The 19,739-nt window shown below is 36.1% G+C and overlaps 2 pseudogenes; both read left to right on the top strand.

Moving 5' to 3' along the window:
• The first annotated feature begins 7,924 nt into the window (after positions 1-7,924).
• LOC138924529 (olfactory receptor 2T6-like) lies at positions 7,925-8,853 on the top strand (annotated as a pseudogene).
• A 9,034-nt stretch (positions 8,854-17,887) lies between these two features.
• Positions 17,888-18,832, top strand: LOC138924892 (olfactory receptor 2T1-like; annotated as a pseudogene).
• The last annotated feature ends 907 nt before the right edge of the window (positions 18,833-19,739 follow it).

Raw genomic sequence — 19,739 nt, 5'->3', positions numbered from 1 at the left:
ATGAGCATGACTTTAATCTTTCAATTCACAATAACATCCCGTCACCCATCTCTTTGGAATTACATATTACTTTTTATCCAAATAAACTGGAAAATGTATATATATATATATATATTTACATATATATATATATATAGTAGTACCAATTATATTTCTATCATTTTTGTATATCTTTTCAGTATGCCACACATCATTTACTCACGATGTTGGGAAATATTGTTGTGTGATCCCAATTTTCTCTATTTTGGCTACTTCTATCTTGAAGGAGCTTCAGATTCACACATTTTGGTTAGTATTGATGTGATATATCTCATATGACATTCGTATATTTTTTGCCTATTTGTTTGACTATTTCACAAGATATCCTTCAATGTAATGATGAGCCAAATTTTAAAATTAAAAAGCACACAAAAAATCAATATAGAATTGCTACAGCTCCACTTCCTGGTGAGGAAAATGAAAATGGCTAAGTTTCTCTATTTCACACCTGTAGGCAGCCTGCGATCTCAGTTCACCGAAGTTTCAGCTACCATAGATAGAGCTCTGGGGCAGCTACCGCCTCATGGCACCATGACCTGTCTTCCTGCATACAGGCACTTTTCTCGGTTTAGAATCCTCTAAACAGCTAACATTTATACTGGACATGGACTCACACAATGTGTCTGAATCTATTCAAATATGTCCACCAGAAAAAGTTAATAATTTTATGCATTAATTAAAGGAATATAAAGAAACTGCTCTTACTTGCAGCTTTCACACTTTACCAGTAATCACACATTCTTAAATGTAGGCAAAAGATTAATTTATTAACCAATTTGATTATTAATTAAAAGATTAATTATCATACTTAATTATTGGTTAATTATGTAATCAGTTAATTAAGATTTACCCAAATTAATTTGTTGCACAAAATTAATCTGAGGTATAGCATCAACTAGAAATAAACTATGGAGCATTTCTGTTACCTTCAGGGATTAATTCTTTTTTCACTAAAGACTTTAGCTTCCATTTTTCATACCTGTAAGTATATAGGGTAGTAGAAGTGGATGTATATGCAATGAATTCTTTCTTATACTTATGTGACATTTGCCGTGTCTTTACAAATCAAACTTTCAAAGAGATTAATAGATTGATTATTTCCAAGAGGGTTATGTTTGGGCATTATTCATAATCTATGATGTAGCACATCCTTTTTTGGTCTCTTTGTTAATTGATAAGCAGTGTAATTTATGTCAGTGGGCACCATGTCTTTTTTTTTTTAAGATTTTTAAATTTTTTTCCTTTTACTCCCCAAAGCCCCCTGGTATATAGTTGTGTATTCTTCGTTGTGGGCCCTTCTAGTTGTGGCATGTGGGAAACTGCCTCAGCGTGGTTTGATGAGCAGTGCCATGTCCGCGCCCAGGATTCGAACCAACGAAACACTGGGCCCCCTGCAGTGGAGCGCGCGAACTTAACCACTCGGCCATGGGGCCAGCCCCAGTGGGCACCATATCTTTAATAAATATTTCCATTGTTTATAGTGCCTAGTTTATACCCCCAATGTCTATTATATAATTCAAAGATTATAGACGCTTTGTTCATCCAAAGAACTAAAAATAAGATATAATAATGAGCATATCATTATCATGCTCTATTACTTCAATAATACATATATTATATATATCCAGCTTAGTAAATTGTTAATTACTACTCCATTTTATTACATTGTATATAGATAGTATAATATAATTGTGAATATTTAGTTCCTTTTAAATTTTCTAATATTATAGTCCATGGCCATGAGCATGTGTTGAGTAAGGAACCTGAAAGTAGCAATTTTATATTTTGGATAACTGAATTCTTAACATTTTATTCCCATCAACTGTTGATTTTTGCGTCAATTCCTCCAGGTGTGGAACTTTTAGATATTTTTAGTGCAATAATTATGAACAATCATAGAAAAGTGAAAATTAATTTTATTTTAATTTACAAGTTCCTTAATGATATTGAGCAGAAACTCTTGAGCAGTGATTCATGTAACATCTTTGCCTATACTCACATCTTCATGCTATGTGTTTTCTTAAAATAAATTCATAAAGGTAGCTAAAGTAGATGTTTCTTAAAGACATCTGATAAATATTGCCAAATCTTCCAGGAAAATTGTTTGAATTTGAACTCACATTAGCAGTGCATAAGAATGCACGAGGCCACTCCCTCACATTGAGAACCCTAAATGTTATCATCCTTTAAACAAATCTTTTCTTACAAAATAATACACTTCTTTATTAAAAATATTCAAACACTACATAAAAGTTTTATTTTAGAATTGAATTTATTCCTTTTATTTAAGGTTTTGAGCCAGCTAGTCTAAAAATTGTGAATTGGAAAGAAAACTCTTATTCTTTACCTCTAAATTGCAATTTTGTCTCTGTAGAGGATGCAAAACTTTACTTCTACCAATGCTAGGTTTTCAGCTGGGACTCTGTAAGAAAAAGGTTAACCAAAGAAAAACAGTATATTACTGCATGCAGGGTACATGCAGCATACAGCATTCAGGAGAAACCTCAACAAAAATGCAACAAAGCAGGGGCTTAGAACTGTGGCTTATACAGCATCTTCAAGAAAAGCAATATATTTATTAAAAAGTGACAGGACAAATGCAACCTTTTTTACTTTTTTGAGGAAGATTAGCCCTGAGCTAACTACTGCCAGTCCTCCTCTATTTTGCTGAGGCAGCCTGGCCCTGAACTAACATCCTTGCCCATCTTCCTCCACTTTATATGTGGGACGCCTACCACAGCATGGCATGCCAAGCGATGCCATGTCCACAACTGGGGTCCCAACCTGTGAACCCTGGGCCACGGAGAAGGGGAATGTGTGCACTTCACCGCTGTGCCACTGAGCTGGCCCCCAAATGCAAGCAGTTTTAAGCTTCCATTAGCAAACTATGGGAAGGTAAATATGTGGGAGGGAACTAATGGAATAAAGTTATTTTGCAGATTCCTCTAGTGCTCTCTTTGGGTTGATAAGAGTCTGGCTCCAGTAAAAGGAGAATGGGATCCTCCTTTTAGGATGAAAAAGGGGAACTTTTCCTGAGTTTGTTGCTTCTTAATTGCTTTTAGCTCAAAATAACTTTTATGTCAAAGAGGTATATTTTGGGGTGACATATTCTGTTTTCCTTCATCTCCATCTACACATTGTGAATTCCATCTTTCCATTTCATTGAATTCTTATGTAAAACATTGACTTACATGCTATGATTTTTGACTGTGTTTTTTTTGGGGGGGGGCAGGATGTTTATTTCTAAACACTCTTCTCTGTCCAGTTATTCAGTCTCTGTATTTTACACTCATCCCACAGAGGTTAATATTTAACATTTTTCTGTCAATACTTAAAATTTTTCTCCCCTGGACATGCTCATTCTTTAAGATTAAATTTAGAACCACTTTGCCAAGTTTCCCCAGAAAAAAATCTCTATTAGAATTTTAACCAGAATTACATTTTATTAGTTTTACATTCTTCTCCAAGTTTAGTACATTACCAGCTATGTCGTCATTTTTCTTGGTAATATATAGAAGTATTTTATTGATATTTTTGTAGATATTATGAACAAATATGTTAGCATGTAATGAGGGCATTTTACACTATTACTAACAACATAGGGGCTCCCCCTTCTGAGAGAAGTATATGCAAGCTGAGACCTGGGGCTGCAGAAACCAGATGAAGATGGGAGGATTGCGCTTCAGGCAGTGGGAGCTCCTGAGTTGGGCTACTTCATGGAAGGCAAGTGCCAAGAACTGAGAGCGCTGGAGAGCACAGGACTGAATAGCCAAGCCATTGAGGGCCATACAATCCACACACGGGACGTTTATCTTTAGTTCACAACCAGTACAGAGCCTTGGAAAGTGTTAAGAAGGAGAGGGAGTGGGTTTACATGAACAGGTTTGCATATATGTTATCCTCAATTTACTGCTAGATTTAATAACTAATATTAATTTAGGCAATTTTAATCTATATTTATAAATGAGATTGGTTTATACTTATGAGAGTTCTTTTGGAAGTTACACAGGTTTATAAAATAAATGAGGATTAATTTACACACTACAATAATTTTGAAATTATCTCTTCTTAGAAGATATTCACAGAATGCTTTCTGAACTAGAAATTTTGGGGAGACATCTGTATTAAAATCTTAATTTTTCCAAATTTTAGGGGTCTTATTATTTTCCCTTAGTAATTTCGCTATACATATATATACATACATATGTATGTATCGTATTTATTTGTAGTTATACATCTATATTATATATATAGATACAGATGTAACATATTTTGAAATAATCTTCTTCATTGACATTTCCAACTATATTAATATAGTGTTAAAATAACATCTTATACTATAAATATTTTGCTACTCTTCTCATATTTGTGGTTAGATCATTTCTGTTTTATTCTTAATGATGTTCCGTGTCTTTTTTCCGCCAGAGTTTCATAGCAATAACCAGGAGTTGGTACATTTGTTTCAATTTCAAAGAATCACCTCTTTATATATCTGGTCTACTTATTTCAGAATTTATGGATATCTATTTATGTGTTTTATATTCTCTTCCTCTTACTTAAATTTGTTCTGTTGATATTTTTCTAACTTCTTGGGTTAAATCTTTATTTGCACCACATTTTCTATATAAAAATTATATTTTGAGTGCTATAAAATTTTGCCTAAGTAACACTTCAGCTATGTCACATAAGTTTCTATATGTGATATATTTTTTCCCAGTACAAGTTTGTGCTTCCTTTTATCCTGAGTAGTGTTTTAGGCATATGTTTAAATATTTCAATTTCTCTAAATTAGAGGTAAATCTGTTATTATTATTTCAGAGTTCTAATATATTTTACAAAAAAAAGATTGTTCTTTGGAAGCTAACTGAATCTCTTAAGCACAGAAAGGATTTCCATTTAAAATTTGAATGATAGAATTATTTACATGCTTCATTTATAATATTACCTTAAATTATATTCTATATATGGTTAAGTCATTCACTACTTCTTTTTGCATCTTTTAAGTCTACCTTTCCTGATTTGCTTTCTTAAGGAGTGAACCTTCACTTTAAAAGGGATAATGTTGTTACCAAATTAATGTTGTTGCTAAATTAACATAATTGTTTTCCATCTAATCTCATTACATGCTTTCTTTTCTCTTTACCTCCTGCACTTTTATGTGATGCATTTTTCCTTTCATATTTTTCAGTGTTTTAGAAAATACATGCACAGCAGAAAATTCTGGCTCTGGAGCCCTTAGTTTTTAATTCCAATAGTATATGTCTTCTGTTTATACATTTTGTCACTTTTATTTGGATCTCATCAATATCAAGAAAATGTTTGTGGCCAGTGTGAATTTTATTCTATTGTAGGTGCCATTTTTTCCTTTTTTTATTCTATCTATATGCTTCTAGATGTTTTTTCTTCTTCACTCTCATTCTCTTTCCTGTCTTTCTCCTTTCTTTGCTTCTTTCTTTCCTTTCTTTCATATTGCTTTTACTTTAAAAATTTTCCAGGACATACTTAAGTGCATGTATCAATTTACTAAATGAAACTTATACATATATTAAGATTTTTTGTTCTTTTCCCAGAAGTTTTCTTCTCTTCAATTTGTTATTAATAGTTGTCTTACACTGGAATCCCTATTTTAAAAGCCACCAATTATTTATAGCTTGCTTTTGTATTGTTATTATTCCTCATCTATCACTTTGTTTCTTGTCATTTAATCTCTCTCCTTCTGGATTCCTGGAAAGCTACTCAAGTTTTACTCTCCACACTTGTGATACAATTTTACATCATTTGCACTATTCTTTCTTGCCTTTCCTGTGACTTTCCATCCTGGAACCATGGTATTTAATTGTCCTGGGTAACCTCCTCTTTCCCTTCCATGCAGTAGTGCATTGACCTAGCAGCATGTTTGTCCTTTCCTGAAGAGTCCACTAGCATCATAGGCTTTCCTTGGCTTTGCTGCGAGCCCCTTCTGATTCTGCAGATCATCACTAGGAACTCATTAGACTAGGTGGTATGCCTTTCTGGAAGAGCCCCACCATGGATGACAAGGGTCAAATAAGCCAACACTTGTTCCCTTCTCCTCATCACTCAATCCATTCAACCTTCCCCACGCTGGCAAGCAAGATCATAGAGTTATGTTTTGATTTTTGTTGGAAGATCAGAATAAACTTCGAATGATAGAGACTAGATTTCTAGTTTGCTTGCATTTTCCCTTAAGTCTGCATATTTTCCACTTTCCTAAATTGGGTCTCCAATTCACTGTGCTGACATCCTTAAATATATATAACTGGCATCATACAGAACCCCTACTCGAAAATGCTCTTCCTAAAACAGAAAAATGGCCGTCAATTCCATGCACTTATGGCCACATCACCCGTTTCCTTCAGTGCATGCAGTGGTTAATGTGATATCTATAATTCAAAATGTATATTTAGCCTTTGAAGAATGGTAAAACTGATGAGGAATTTTTGGAAAATATTATCTTATTTTTATATATATTCAAGATGTAAATGCATCACCCACAGTGTGGACACCCTCCATGTCCTAAGACCTTGCAGAATTTCCTGTTGCCCTCTTACCTACATGTCCTTCAGACATTTTATTCAGGCACCATGTCTAGGTTTATGATGAACCAAATCAGGATGCTATTGAGAGTGAAAGGAGATGGAAGAAATGCTAAACCAGATGAGATCCTGGACAGAAGATGCAAACTGGAGTTCCCCAAACTAACCTGGATGGAAGTCCCTTCTTGTAAAACCTTCAAAACCCGCAACAATGCAGGATCAAGGGAAAAGAATTATTGGCTCAAATGACCAAAATAAAAACTAAAAAAAATCAGAATGAACACATATTTAAATGTTAAACGATTACAAGTTGTCAACTACACCTCAATTCCACTGATAATATTTAGAAAATAATTTTGAGCTTGTTACCTTGGTCCACATGTCTTAAAATCTGACCTCTGATGCCTACTATACCTTTCATTCACAATGTTCTCCCTGAGCTATCCTGAACATAACAAGTTTGTTTATTCTTTAGGAATATTAAATTTGCTATTCATTCTGCATGAATACCCTTCCCCAAATCTTCACATGGCTGCTCTTTGTCATCCTTCACTGGCCATGTTACACTTTTCCTCACAGCAATTATTGGTATTATCCAGAACCATAATCATCATTTACTTGTTTACTTTGTCTCTCCCACAACTAGAGCCATAGGTCACAAGATGTCTCCTTTTGTCTACAACAGGATCCCTAAAGCTTAGAACACTGTGCTGATAGCATCCCATAAATAAAAGTCAGTATGTGAATGATTGAGAAATCAGCAAATGAGTGAAGGAACAAATAAGGAGGATCAAGGCTCAGAAGGATGATACTGTGATCTAATTCACTACAGTTCATTATAGTTTGCAACTATATCTACAACTTAATTATTATTCATAGATGAGGTTGATTAGTTTTAAAGTTGTCACAAAACTTCCCGATTCAATAAAACATCTTCCTGAATTATTTGGTTATTTGAACTGATTGAATCAATTTTTTTGCAGTTGTTTGCATATTTGAAATAAATGGAGCTAACTCCAGGTGAAGAATCCTCTCTCTTGGGCCCAAATCTTCTGCCATAATAATTAAACTCCCTTAAACTAATCATCTACTGCCAAATGTCCATTTATCTTCAGACCATGGAGATCCAGATTTAGAGTTACTCTTTAACAGCCAAGAAGGAAGATGCTGCAAATCCACCCCCCGCACAAAAAAATATTTGATGTTAGTTATATAAATGATTTTAATTTAGCAGTACATATACAGACATCTTTAAATAATTCATTTCATCTACTGCAATTTTCATTAACCCCACACTTTTCTTCTTAGGCCTCTGGATATAACTCAATGCCATGGATGGAGATAAAAAGAACTTTTCCAGTGATTTCACCCTCACAGGGCTCTTTACTCACAATAAAGCCTCAGGCTTCCTTTTCAGCATCATTTGTGCCATATTCTTTATGGTCATGATAGCTAATGGAGTCATTAGCTTTCTGATCCACACAGACCCTCACTTCCACACTCCTGTCCTTCCTGCTCAGTACTTCTCTTTCAGCAACATGATGTATATTTCAACTTTTGTACACAAGATGCTGGTTGATTATCTCATGGGCAAGAGGACCATCTCCTTTATCTCCTGAACAGTCCAGTACTTTCTCTACATGGGGTTTGTGGGGCCTGAATTCTTCTTGCTGGGACTTACAGCTATGTGGCCACCTGCAGCCCCCGCTGCTATCCAGTCCTTTTGAGTCACCACGTCTGTTGGATGATCTTGGCCAGCTCTTGGTTTGGTGGTACTTTTGACAGCTTTCTCCTCACCCCTATCACCATGAGTCTCCCATTTTGTGCTTCCCACAAGATCAAGCCCTTCTTCTGTGAGGCTCCCACCATGCTGAGGCTGGCCTGTGGCAACGAAATGAAATAGTGATGTTCATTTGCTGTGTCATAATGCTACCAATCCCTTTCTCTATGGAGATTGCTTGATATGCCAAGATTGTCATCATGGTGTATCATATGAGGTCAGCAGAAAGGAATAAGAAGGCCTTTGACACCTGCTCATCACACATAATAGTGGTGACCTTTTTTTACAGGGCTTCCTTTTACACGTATATAGTTCCCCAATCTTACCACACTCCAGTCAAAGACAAGGTTTTCTCTTACTATTATACCATCCTCACCCCATTGTTAACACAGTATGCGATACACAGATGTAACAGGGGCTTTTTAGAGGGTTTAGGCAAGATGCCAAGGGACCTGTGGCATGACAAGGGAAGAATTCTGACAGTTTAAATCATCTCAGAGTAGTATGGGCGACGTTATATACATATTATCATGAGTTATATGGATGACACCTGCATCAACTGCCAATGCCAGCTATCTTAAAAGGTGTATCAGCAGTACTTTTGTCAAAAGTGTCAAGTCATGGTAACATTCACAGGTGAATAAGGCTGTAAACACTACTGGCATTTATTCCTTCTCTGTGTCCACTCATTCCAATTCTTCTCTCATACCACTTCTCGGATAGTGATTCATGTATATAAATGCCTCAAAATGTCTATTTAATATTACATGCTCTGACCACCTTCAGTGGCCTCAGATGATCCGGTGATTTGATGACATTATTTAAATGATCCATTGATGGAGTTTGTGGAAGGCCTAGATGTGTGGACATTTGAAAGAATTTGAAAGAGACTAAAGGGCCATAAAGCTTCAAAGAGAATAGTTACATAGACTCAGACTAGCATTTAGAAAATCCAGATATCCTTTCTTTGAGTAACAATTGAAAACATTCTTCCTTTATCTAAATTTGGAACTGGAAAAAATGAATCGTGTTTTTTAAGAAATGCAAAGACTCATTCTCTATGGGCAAAGATCCTATGATGTTGCATTTGTTGTGTGGTAGATACTTGTTACATCAGAAGACACAGAGGTAGATGAGGAAGAAGTGCTCTATTAGTTCATAAATTCAATAATCACTTTGCAACTTCTTCTCCAATTCATTAGGATTGTTAGATTTATGGAATACTTCTCTAGATTGTAGCAGTGGTATGGATCTTTCTATCGACCATTTTCTTCCAAAGAAATAGTGGACAGTCCTTTTTGTCCTTCTCTAGAACACTGGGTTTTACAGTAGATAACATTACTAAATGGGAAGGAAAGAATTAGTTTTTCATTTGAGAATTGGAACTGGAAAATTCTTTGGAAATGCCTTAGTATAATTTCTTTTTAGGAACCTGATAAACAGAGAATGTAAATGTTTAGTCTAAATCATACACCCAGTGGCAAAAACCTGGACCATATCCCAGGCCTCGTGGACCACCTCTAAATGGTGCTCTACCAGGCTTTGGGCTCCCACCAATTTGATGAAACCCTGGCTGGGTTCAACACTGTTTTACTGTGGATACACACTGGCAGTGGTGGGTGAGGTGCCTCCAATGCCCTGAAAAAGCTGCCGAGTGGTAGACAAAATATTTGACCAAATGAAACAATTCACATTGAAACACAGTGGGTTGAACTGACCAGCTAATCAGGAAAGTAGACTTGCTCCCATCTCAGTCAGCTGGCTTATCAATTGCAAACCAGGTGCAGCCTTCCTCTGGTTCTCTATGTCAGACTAGCTTGGAATGCATCGCATACAGGGTGATAGGAGGGGGCATTTCCAACCAAGAAGGTGATGGGGTACAAGAAACACAGTAAACAAAACAGAATAGAAAGAGATGGCTGACCTTGATAACTTGGGATCCATTTCAGCTCCACTTCTCAAGAACTTCTGTCTGTCTTGTAAGATAAATGAGGCCCAATTTCCTATTATGTGAAATTTGAGTTAATATACTTTTTTCCTAAATTAAATATAAGGATGTTCATCATCACATGATTTACTACTGCCATAATTAAAACAATGTGTGCATTGAAAATGAAACATTGATTAAATAAAATAAATTATAGCTACAGGGTAGAATACCCTATGAATATTGTAAGTTACATTTGGAAGAATATTTCACATCCACTTCTTAATAAGTAGTTCATGAAAAATAAAAATTGTCAAATTATACATAAATACACACACATATGCCCATATATGTGTTGGTATGTAAATGATATATATGTAAGTATATATATTATATAAATGTATGTATGTATGTATACATGCAGTGGGAATGTAATTTTGTAAGGATAACCATCTATATGATATGTTTTTTGGTGACTATCTCTGAGTATTATGGATGCTTCTAAATTTTTAAACTTTTTCCTATTTTCATCAGATTATGTATTGACTTAATACTCAGGTAAAATAATTATTATTAGATTACCAATAAAATGCTAAAATAAATAACAGCAATTAGGCTACTTTTCATTTTTTATGACTTCTCACATTTGTTCCCACATTTCTCCAGGAGCAATAGCTGCTAGAGGAAATTTCTGATGAAATGCTAAGAAAACCAGGGTCTTGCACTTTGGAGCCCAGTGGTGGAAACACTATTCTCAAAGCTCATGTGACTTTAGGGCTCCCTCTCCTACACCTTAGGAATATACTTTTAATTAGCTGGGACAAATCTGTCTCACTGAAGTCTATTGAGATCTGTAGGGGGAGACCTGCTCTTTCCAAGGGCACTTTACTTCATGACCTTCTCTGAAAACTATTTAAACTCCTGCCTCTTCTCACTCAGAGACCTCCCATCGTGCCAAGGAACCCAAATGCAGAGCAACCAGAGATAATTCTTTGTTCTTTAGTAGTCTACCACTTTCTTCCTGTCTTTTTACTTTTTCATAATTGCCCCTCTTTGGTTTCTAAATATTTTCTTGCAAAGAGAGGAAGCAAGAGTTAACATACTTTTCTAGAAGGCTGGAGAATTTGTGTGGTATATCCTGGCAATGTAAAATGTCTCAGGGATTTTGGGGTGGAAATTTTTTAATTTTTAATTTTTAAAAATAATACTTCATTCTGTAGATATTAAGAGCAATATTACCAAATTGTTCTTAATAACTTGCTGCATGTCTGTCTGTGCTAATTCTATCATCAGTCAATATCACAGTCCAAGTAAAAACCCTCTGCATGCTGGATCTTAAGGGGTAAGATGCAAAGCACACAGGCACATGGGTGGGCTTGAAAGTTTTCTTGTTATGGATACCCATGACTGTGAATCAATTTGTGTTCTTTTCTCTCTCAACATAAACTGAAGAAATTAAATCTACTAAAGAATCATTTTCTCTTCTACTAAGAAATCATCTTCTTTCTGAAAAGCCTCTGTTCATTCCCAATCTCTTTCTTAGTTACATAAAGTTCTTATAGTTTGCTGGTGAGTTTTTGTTTTACTAAATTTTGTATGACTAGCTCTACCTTTGGATAATGCACTCTACTCTGAATGACTGTCTGGAGAGGATTCAGGTCTAAGTAAGTGACAATGATGATCTTCTTTATTTGGAACAAAGTTTAGGATAAAATTAGGCATTTGGATGATTTTGTTTTTTAACGATTGGCACCTGAGCTAACAACTGTTGCCAATTTTGTTTTTCTGCTTTATCTCCCCAAATTACCCTTGGTACATAGCTGTATATCTTAGTTGTAGGTCCTTCTAGTTGTGGCATATGGGACACCTCTGCAACATGGCCTGAGGAGCGGTGCCATGTCCACACCCAGGATCCGAACCAGTGAAACCCCAGGCTGCCACAGCAGGGTGTGCAAGCTTAACCACTCAACCACAGGGCTGGCCCCCTTGGGTGATTTTTTAATATAAATGATATGCATTCCATTCCTTTATGCATACCAAGAGATGTGTAATATGCTGCTTTTAATATGCAGTATTCAGATTTCATGGATAAGAAAAGGCTTTGAGGAAATGAGGTGATGAGTTAAACAAGGGTGGATATAGGAAAAACAAATCATTTTAAAGATTTTTGAAAATTAAATGATTGGATTTAATAGTTTGAGATTTTGTCTAAACAAGTAAAATCCTTAATTAAATTTAAGCAATTCAGTGAATCATCTACAAGCTTCTGCAGTATTTAGATCAACTCTGTATGTTCTTCTCTCTTATTTTAATGAAAATCCAGATCTTTTGAAATTAAGGAAGATCCCAGGTTATAGATCAAATGCTAATGAGCACCTATCTTGGCTCATCTTAATGACACTTTAACTATTTCATGAATAAGGAAATCACTGAGTTTCTACAGCATTTCTCAGTGGTCTGAATCATCTTTCTTTATATGATGTAAACAAGACTTATGCAAGCTAAATCTAAGGAAATGGAGGCACGGTGTCTACAACTGATGGGTTGCAAATCTCAAGTGCAAGTTAAATGGGAGAAGACTGCCCCATACCACCCCCTCAACTGCAAGTGCACCAAGAAGCAGATTGCCTGATTATTTCTGGGAATTTGCTGGAGTATGCTTTGCAAATCTCCTGCTGTAAGGGTGCTGTTGAGTGTAACAGTACAAAGAATCTTCTTTATAAAACACCTGTTTATGTCTGTGTGTACAATTTTAACAAAACCTTTCCTCCCTTTTGTTTCTCTGTTTTGATAATTCAAGCAAAGCTTGACCTTGCGAGTTAGATGGGATAGGGGCAACGCTATTTGAAAGATACAAAAGGACTAAATGAAAAACTTGCACTTAGTCCCAGTTTATAGGGCACAGACTATGAAGAGGCTTCCTGATTCCCTGCTGGTGCTTCTCTTCTCCCCCCAACCACTGGCATGATTGCCTTTTTATCCTTGTACTTTTTTTTTTTACAGATAAGGACACTGAGGGTCTGAGAATTGGATGTGCTTGTCTTAAGGACATACAGGTGAAACAGACAGACTCCTGGAGGCCCTCTAACTTAAAGCCAGGCCTCATGCCTTGTTGTCAGTGATACAAGCATTGTACATATGACTTTTCTATAATGATGTTAAAGGATGTGCAGACACCTGCATTCCTCAACCCCACTCTACCAGTGGTTCCAAAACATTTTTCTTAGTGCCTGCCATACCATAGAATAAATTCCCATCTGAAATAGTGGGTCTCCCTAGTTGTGGGGTGTGTGATCTCTTTAGGGATCCCGGCAAGAGGGGTATGTGGTGAGCAAAGGAATGTGGTCTGACTCCCTGGAGTGATGTCCCAAACAGTAATGTATGCTTGGTGAAATTGTCTGAGTACATTTGCATTTTATCACGTAATAAGCTTATGATTCTTATTTGAATTTGATTTTATTCTTAATGATTCCAACTTTTTGAGATACTGGGCATAATTTTGGAATACAGAGAAAATTTAGGGATATATCTAAGGTTTTGTATTTTGTTTCCAAACTGCACAACAATGGATTGAACTGGCTTGAGAAACTCTCATGTGAAAATTCAACTGGGAGAGATTTTTACCCAAGATAAATAATATTTTAATGCAATATTTTTTTTAAAAAAGGCAAAAAATCCATGATAAATGAAATACAAAATTTTAAATGAAGATAGAATCAACAACAGTATCATACATGATAATGGCAGAAAAACAGATGCTTAGATCAATAAAACAGAATTAGAATAGGTTTAATGTGCCAACAATGTGATATGTTTGATATAAAATAGAAAAGTAACATCCCCAGTTATTCTGCACTGGAAAAACTCCATCTAAAGTAATTGTTGAAATAGAGATCGTATTTTAAAATGGGCATTTCCAAAGATTATCTCAAGGTAATACCTAGAACTTGGGCATTTTGGCAAAGAATTCATAGATGAATGCATACAAAAATAGGGAAGCATAACCTGGCAAAGAGAAAGATGGAGAAAGGCTTTATGGGCATATTCAAATTATCAACACATGAACATTAAAAAGGGAAGAAACTGCTTCTGAGTGGATCTAGAGGGCAAAGAAGGAGGTTTCACGAGGCAGCTTTTAATCCAAGTGAGCACAGAGCTTCCTAGGGACAGGGCTGTTGTGCTGAAAGACTGTGGACTGTGCTCTTCATTTGGCAGAAAGTTCACCAGTAGTCAGAGAGAATCAGGGAAAGGAAGCAACTTACAACTTAGAGATACCATTATCACTTGATTTAAAGGATGAGCTTGGTGATCATCCTAGTTCTAGGGAGAAATCACATCCTAACTTCAAGTTAAGTGGGAAGAAGTAATTTCAACTACTCTACTCAACCAAATGTGTACCCCTTACAAAATAAGAGGGAATAATTTCAAATGTCAGAATGGAATAATTGTGTTGCATTCTTTTGATGTGTGGTATAGTGTAATAAAAAATTAATTTAAGTAAAACTTAAAGACAATTTTATCCAATAAAGTCATGCCAATTTTATGCAATCTTCTGTTTCTTGTGTTCTCATAATTTGCAGGCCAAGCATATCTATGCATCTCAAAGATATTTAGATTCTCTTCAGGCTTAAATGTGATTTACCCATATTTCTGAGAATTTATGATGAAGACCATTTCCTTCAAGTCAAGGGATGTTTAGAAAAAAATATAGAATTTGACAGCTGAAATATTTCCACCAGGAGGGCCAGAGTCTATAGACCTGAAGTTCAAGAGGTATTTATAACCCAAATTCACAGATTTTAGGTGAATGTGTAGATTGTTTAAATGAGAGATTGAGGATTCTCACACACTTATAGTTTTGCAATAATTAACATATATGGGTATAACATTGGTATTTTACCTTGCATTGTATAATATATTTTTCACTTGTAACTAAGAATTTCTTATTTGATCTATAGAATAGCCCTGATGTCATATCATCTAAAATTAACGTAAATGGGAACCAAGGCTCAGAGAGTTTGGGGAGAGAATACAGGGTAATAGAATTAATTAATATCATGTCAAGGAGAACTCAATTCATTTGATTCTAAATTTGGTTTTCCTTTATGTCCACTGCCTCATTTCAGAAGAAAATTCCTGTATAAAATCACAGAATTATTCCAGACATTTTATGATAGCTGTCACTTGTACTAAATCATAGGAAAGCAGTACAATCTTTGTCCAGCCGAAATTCAACAAGTATAAATCCTTCTCATTATGATTCAGCATAGTGAGACAGCAGATAATAAATTTAACCAAATGGGGCTTGCTGTCTGACAAATTAGACTTTTTATGTGCAATTGGGAGAGTAATGTCAGACAGCTGCAAAATAGAGAAGACTTTAGAGTTTGCCTTTGTTATTGCAAGGACTATAGAGCTGAGTGGAAAAACTAGGCAAAGGTAGATTTTTAAGAGATTTTGGAATGAGTGTAATGGAAAGCAGAGAATGCTATTTGACTTTGTAAAGCAGCACATCATTTTCTCTCTCTTCCTGGCATCATAGGGTGTGATAAAAGTTAAACCCAAAATGTGAGAGGTGTGAAAGCAGTTGAAATACTACTAATATTTAGGCTATTCCAATATCTGGAGAGCATTTTTCCTTCAGATACATAGTTTAATAGGCTAGATTAATCGAAACTAGAAAGATAAAAGAAAAATGAGATAGATTTTAAATGGTGATGATATGGTACATGGTGTCAGGGAAAGATCTATGAAACCTGCCATCAAAGATTCTGAAATTGGAAAAAAAAAGAAAAAGCTAAACACGAGAAACAGCGTTTGCTCTGTCAAAAATAAGTAGTCCTGTAGCTGGCCTGGTGGCATAGTGGTTAAGTTCATGCATTCTGCTTTGACAGCCCAGGGTTCTCAGGTTCTGATCCTAGGCATGGACCTAGCACCACTCATCAAGCCACGCTGTGGTGGCATCCCTCATAAAACAGAGGAACATTGACGCAGAAGTTAGCTCAACTACAATCTTCCTCAAGGAAAAAGAGGAAGATTGACAACAGATGTTATCTCAGGGCCAATCTTCCTCACAAAAAAACAAAAAGCAGTGTTGATTATACTAATTTATGTCATGTGGTCTTGTTTATGACTAGTTTTCACTAGTCACATTACTAATTACATATAATTAAAAATTTAACATATTCATGTTGTTGTGACATTTTATTTGACAACTACAATAAATGTCTAGCTGTTTTTCTATTTTTCTGTAAGTAAGAGAACAGAGAGAATTGAGACTGCGTAGTTCAAACACCCCTGCACTAACAGATTGTGTGACCACAAGAATATCACTTTCAATCCACCATTGGTGAAACGGGGTTTACAGTTCCTCAGTGCTTAGCTTTATTGTGAAGCTCAGTGATTCAATAGATGTGAAGAACTAGGCACAGGTAAACTCTTCACAATGTCATTATCATTGCTCTTAATAGTAAGTTTTTTTTCTGCTCAGTTGACTGAAGTGTTCATATTTTTAGAATATTTTGAGAATACACAAGTTTTATCAGTTTAATTCTCAAACGTATTGGTAAAATATATCTTGCCTTATCTTATTTAATTCTAAAACCCATGGAAATCATTCTTAACATTCAAAATGTTCTTTGTGGATATTTTTTCTTCTATCATAACCTGAAATTATATAAAATGCAGCTACTCAATTTGTTTTAATTTACAAATCACATTGAAAAATTTCCAGTTTCTAAAAATAATAGCTGAGTTATAGTTCAGGATGTATGTTCATGTGCTATTTCCCCTGAATCCTAATTGTTAGTGCTAATTGATAATAGGTAATGTCAATCATAATACCAATGCTAATTACTCATCATTCTAAAATTGAAATTTCTTTCTTAAAAATAAATAAAAATAATTCTAGAACAGTGAATGCCTCTTGCAATGGATAACCTTTTCATGTCTGAATTTGCAAGAGTAGTTTCCATTGCCCACTTTATTTCCTCCCATACAATTTTATTTCATCATGGATGAACTGACACCAAAAGAAACACTTATAATGTAGACAGTGACTCATGGCCCAAACGGGGGATCACCCGTGTTTGTGGCTAAACGGTAGACATAGACTACCCATAGCCAGACTTAAATATTCTGAAGATGATGGTGATGCTGATTATAATAAACATTTATTTAATAAAAATACTCATTTAAACACATCTAAGGTAGTATGTTCACATACACATGTGCACACACACCATACTAGGGTATGTTTAACTGCCGCATGCCGCATAGCATGCTATACACCTTTAGGTGGTGTTGTGTGTATCACTGTAGTACAATAGCACCAGCTGGTATAATCTTGTCCAATCCATTTAAAGAATTATTGATTTTAGATAATCAATTTTACTTAAAAGCATTCTAGAAAATATTGGTTGCTAGGTGTCAGTGCCAAAGTACCAAGAAAAATATTTTTAAAAGTTTTCTTCCAACTTTTATGAGTTCGCTACGTAACAGTTAACCCATATTTTCTTTTCTTAATTGTGCATGAGTGATCATTTTATTCTGAAAATTTTAGGGCACAGCAGAGCCATCATGGAATCAATGCAAGTGGACAACACATCCTCTACAGACTTCACTTTCATGGGGCTGTTCAACAGAAAGGACATCTCAGTCCTTCTTTTTGTCATCATTTCTATCATCTTTTTCACTGTGCTGATGGCCAATGGGGTCATGATCTTCCTGATCCGCACTGACTCATGTCTCCACATTCCCATGTACTTCCTGCTCAGTCATCTCTCCTTCATTGACATGATGTACATCTCTACCATTGTGCCAAAGATGCTGGTTGACTACCTGTTGGGTCAAAACACTATCTCCTTTTTGGGATGCACAGCTCAACATTTGCTCTACCTCACCCTGGTGGGAGCTGAGTTCTTCCTGCTGGGCCTCATGGCCTATGGCCGCTATGTGGCCATCTGCAATCCGCTGCGCTATTCTGTCCTCATGAGCCGACGGGTCTGCTGGATGATCATAGCAGGTTCCTGGTTTGGGGGATCTTTGAATGGCTTTCTCCTAACTCCCATAACCATGAGCTTCCCCTTCTGCAATTCCCGGGAGATTAACCACAGGCACCTGCAGTCTTGAAGTTGGCAGGTGCAGACACAGCTCTCTATGAGACAGTGATGTACGTGTGCTGTTTTGATGCTGCTGATTCCTTTCTCTGTGGTGATTGCCTCTTATGCCCAAATCCTGACCACAGTTCACCACATGAGCTCAGGGGAAGGGAGGAAGAAAGCATTTGCCACCTGCTCATCTCACACGATAGTGGTTACCTTGTTCTATGGGGCTGCCATGTACACCTACATGCTGCCACATTCTTACCACAGGCCAGACCAGGACAAAGTCTTCTCTGTGTTCTACACCATCCTCACACCCATGCTAAACCCCCTCATCAATAGTTTGAGGAACAAGGATGTGACCAGAGCTCTGAAGACGGCACTGGGGAGAATCAAGGGTACACAAAGAGTGTCAGGGGATGCCTTTTGACAGTTTCTTCCCACTTAGCTGGTGAATGGAAGCCTCTGTGACCAGTGTGGCCATGCTCTCAATGAACGATTAAACTGGAGGGTAGCGTTCAACTGTGTAGATAAAAAAAATGTCAGTATAAGACATGTTTCCCCTTGGTCTCCTTCCCTTCACTCTTCATTCCTTTCTATGGCTTCCTTTTCTCCTGTGCTGTTCACATGTATTCAAAATAAATGCACAGCAGTTTCCAGAAACACAAACTAAAATTTTTTGCTCTTAAATTTTATCTTTTAGAGACAAAATAAATTGCATGAAATTTTAAATGGCATGGATTATGCTGATGAGTGCAGGAGGGAAGATGTTACTTTTTGGGTATATGATACTACTGTACAACTCTAGTTCACCATCTAAGGATAAAAGAAATATCCTCTTTTCTATTTATTAGAGTAATACTTTGGCACAGCCTTTTAGGAAGATGGCTGGGTAGATATCTACATGTTCCCATTTGTTGGGTAGTATGAAGAATCACTGAACATAGTTTTCTTGAAAAGCCATTGCACTTACTACAATCATTAACTGTTTTTTTTTAAATTTTGTGAAGAAACACAGTATTTAACTTTTGTTTGTTTGCAACATATTTGTGCAACCTATTTGTAGGATAAGTTAAAACTCATGGATGAGAGTGAGGGATATTGCCCAGACAGACAACATGTGAGCACTGTGTGGCTGAGAGTGTTTCTGAGATGTTGGAGAAACACACATGGATATGAGTTGGGAGAATACTAAAATTATTTTTCAAATATGTCACAAAGTCATCAAAGTTAAGCATACATGCCAGGTTATAGGAGTTAGCTCATGATTCATATCCATGCTCCCCAACAATCCAGGAATGGAGGACAGAAAGGATGTGACAAACCATGTTCATTGT

The sequence above is a fragment of the Equus caballus genome, chromosome 6, assembly GCF_041296265.1.
Source record: "Equus caballus isolate H_3958 breed thoroughbred chromosome 6, TB-T2T, whole genome shotgun sequence".
NCBI classification, from domain to species: Eukaryota; Metazoa; Chordata; class Mammalia; order Perissodactyla; family Equidae; genus Equus; species Equus caballus.
Note: the sequence above shows the minus strand (reverse complement) of the source record. Positions and strands in the feature narration are given on the sequence as shown.